Raw genomic sequence first — 3,816 nt, forward strand, 5'->3', positions numbered from 1 at the left:
TCCTGCCGGTCTCCAGCTGGGCTACTCCAGAGGTCTACTGCCTCTGCTGCTGCCGTTTCTCTCCTGCCACTTCTCGTCATTTCTGGTGTTACAGCTCTCCCTCTCTGTCCTGGTTCTGCTGCCTCTGCTGCCTCTCTCTGTCTTCTGTATTACAGCTCCTCTCTCTGCTTCCTGGGTCTAGGAAGCTCTCAGTGCAGGGATCCCGGGTCCAAAGGATGAGCTCCACTCCCCTCTCTTCTTGGTGGTAGTGATGTCCCCCTTTCTGCCTCTAGGATGGCTCATTTTAAGCCTAGATGGATGGCAAAACTGACCAATCCCCTTCTTAGGGTTCCATACACCTTATTTGCATGGTCTCACCCTTCACAAGGGTGCCATGCACCTTATTTACATTATTAGCAAGCTATCCAATCCCCTTGGTGGGCCACAAGCATCTCATTTGCATAGACCTCACTCAATCATTCGGTGGGAGTTATAAAGACTATGGCTAGAAGGGCCATATTAAGTAATTCACTGCACCACACACATACTCTCTCCTCTTTTGTGTTTTCTTTACAACTCTCATTTACACCTCACTTTTGTGCCCACAACCATCCCTCCCCTACAAGTAGAGTACAAACACCTTGAAGGCAGGCATTGGTCCTCTTCATTCCTGCATTCCCCACCCCGATTCTGTTTGCGTCTAGCAGGTGCTTAGATAGTATTTGCTGAGTTGGACAGGATCAAGATCTTTCTGCATGGTTATGCTTTTACAGAGAGTCTGCTGGACTGGCCGTTGGAAGGTCTACAGATTCCAGAGGCTAAAAATATCACTCCAAAGCCACTCCAGTATGCTTCCTTGTAAGGAGCAAGACTGCTTCTGAAGCTCAAAGTTTATGCCCACCAGAGGGCGCCCTGACCCTCAAGTCGCCAGATGCCTTTTTTAGAAGTTCTCTTCCCTCCTTAATGTTTTGTTGGCTTAGGTGCCCCACTCAGAAATGGTTTATATGGTGTAATCCTGTCTTTAGTTCAGCACCTAGATTCAGCCCCCTGCTGCTGGTCCCAGACCCAGCCCTACTCAAGATTGGCACCCTGCTGACAGACACTGACGCTGTCTCCCCAGGGGTTGCTAAGAGATACTGAGGAAAAGTCCTGAAATTGGGGTCAGAAGATCTAGGTTTCAGTCCCAACTGAAACTGGTTGTATTTCTTAGGGCAAATCACTTAACTTTCCTGGGTCCCTGTTTTCTCACCTCACAGCCGCTGAGAATAAAATATGGGAAAGTAATATGAAAGTACTTTGAATGTGGGCGTGGAGTCAGCTACACCTGGGTTCCCGTTTAAGCTGTCACTAGTGGCTCTGTGAATATGGTCAACTTCCTTAACCCTGGTTTCCCCATCAGCAAATCAGAGGTAAGAGCAATTGTTTTACAGGGCTGGTGTAAGGTTAAGTAGAACGATGGATATTAAGTGCTTATCATACTGTCTAGCGTATAGTTTTTGTTGTGTGTAGTTGATTTCAACTCCCAGCAACCCCATGTGGCAGAGTAGAACTGCCTCATAGGGTTTTCTAGGCTGTATCTCTGTGGGAGCAGATCGCCGGGTCTTCTCTCCCACAGAACCTCTGGATGGTTTGAACTGCCAGCTTTTGGTTAGCAGCTGAGCACTTAACCGTTGCATCACCAGGGCTCCTTAGCATATAGTAAGCACTCAATTAATAATAACCACATATATATTACGTATCCCTATCCCCTAAAACAGTGTCTGGCACTTAACAGGTGCTCAACATCTATTTGTCGAATAAAAAAGTTTTGCAGATGAGGAAACTGAGGCACGAAGAGGTTAAGTAACCCTCCCCCACCAGGCAATAGAGAGTGGTGAAGCAGTGACATACAGCTAAGGAGTCTGACTCCAGAGCCTGCATTAGGAGCCTCTATGCCATGCTGCTTTACATAAATATGTGGTGTTAGACATTACCATTTGTTCATTAAAGATAGATATTCAAAACTTTCTATGTACTTTATTTTTAATTGTTAGGCACCTTAGGTGGGGTGAGTCTCCAGAGAAGCCATACAGTACTCCCCGTCTCAAGGGGAGCCAGGCTACTAGAAGAGGGATCTGCTCAGTCAGGCCAGGGACCAGTGGACTCATCCCACCAGCAGGAGATGAGGGAATTCATAGGCTGGGGGGTCTGGTGTATGCACGGTCCCCAGGGTAAGAGGGTGCCTCTCTTTTCCTTTGCTGTTCCTGCAGCCACTCAGTCACCTACTCCACTAACATTTACTGAGGGTCTCCTATGCACTAGGCAAGGACAAAGATGGATAAGACATGATAACCAATGGTTACAATGTAATAGACTCAGAATGATTGCAGAGGGATGCCCCTAGTGGGGGACTGGGAGAGTGGGCAATCAACAGATTGGGAGGCTGGACCAAGGGAAGGAGCATTTAAACTGGGCATTGAAGGATAAGCAGGAGTTTGCCAGCCATGTTGCGATCTGGGAATGGAGGGCATTCTGGGCTTACTTGGGAAACGTCAGAGGTTTGGTGGGGTTGGCATGTTGAGTGGGGGCATGGGTAAGGGAAGGAAATGGAAAACCAGGAAGTTGGAAGTCGGTGGGGTCCAGATTGTGAAATATGCCACATAGAAGAGAATAGAATTCCATCCTGTGGTCAGTGGGGAAAGCGGTGTAATAAACAACCAGGTCGATGTTTTAGAAATATGCCTGCAGCGACACAAAGCTTGGATGGTTACGGGGAGAGAAGGACGGAGACCTCTTGCAGTTACTGATTTCGTGATCTTGACCCCTTTAGGCTTTCTTTTCCTCCTCAGTGAAATGAAGAAAGTAATTGTATCTTTCAGGGTTGTTTTGAGGCTTGAATGAGATAACGCAATTACAACAGTGTAAAGCATCATCATGCTTGATTGCAGGCAGTTTTGCCTAGTGGTCAACCATACCGGCTTTGCTGCCATTCCAACCTAGCTTTGTGTCCTAGCCATGTTAGGTGGCTTATTTTTAATCTAGGCAAGACGGGAGGATGATGATGAGGGGATGGATGAAAGGGAGTGGGGCTGATAGGACTTTGCCTTGTGGAATGTGGGGGGGGGGGGGCAGTGAGACCTTTGGCGAGTGACAGTGATGGTTCCTTACACCGACAGACTCCGAGACAAAATCTGAGTCCAGCTTTGGACGGGGTAAGTTTGAGGTGGGCGCTTGGAGGATATTCCGGATGTCCAGGTCAGAATGAATGTCAATTCAAGACCAGCAATGCTCTCCTCCCTCACCAAGGAAGGGCCAGGAGGTCCCAGTGGGCGCTACGACACAAGAAAGTAGAAAGGGGCCCAGCCAGAGGCTGGGGGCGCTCAAGAAGCCAGCTTCCCTTCCGAGGCGGGACTAGAGCCGGGGAGGAAGGCGGGCAGGGCGGCCCCAGATGTGGCAAACTTCGCCCAGCGGAGCGCGGCGGAGATGCCGGGAGGCCCGCGGAGGGCTAGGGGGTGTGCGTACGCCCCGCCCAGCTGCAAGGATGAAGGAACCGGAGCTGGGAGTCTGGCGCGGAGGGGAAAGGGGGCGCCAGGGTGGCGAGAAAGAAAGAACCAGATGGCAGGAAGCCGGGAGGAGCGTGTGAGGGGTGGAGACCGAGGAGGGGAAAGGAAAAGGGAGGGTAAGAGGGGTGGAGAGAGGGAAAGAGAAAAAGAGGAGGGCTAGAGTGAGCAGAGCGGAGAGGAAGGGTGGGTAGAAGGGAAGAGGAAGCGAGAAGGACTCGGAGGGCAGCGCGGAAGCCGCGGCGGGCGCAGCAGACACCTCGGCCGGGACGCCCCTGCGAGCAAGGCGCCGCCATTC

This window comes from Trichechus manatus, unplaced genomic scaffold (assembly GCF_000243295.1).
Source record: "Trichechus manatus latirostris isolate Lorelei unplaced genomic scaffold, TriManLat1.0 scaffold00007, whole genome shotgun sequence".
NCBI lineage: Eukaryota > Metazoa > Chordata > Mammalia > Sirenia > Trichechidae > Trichechus > Trichechus manatus.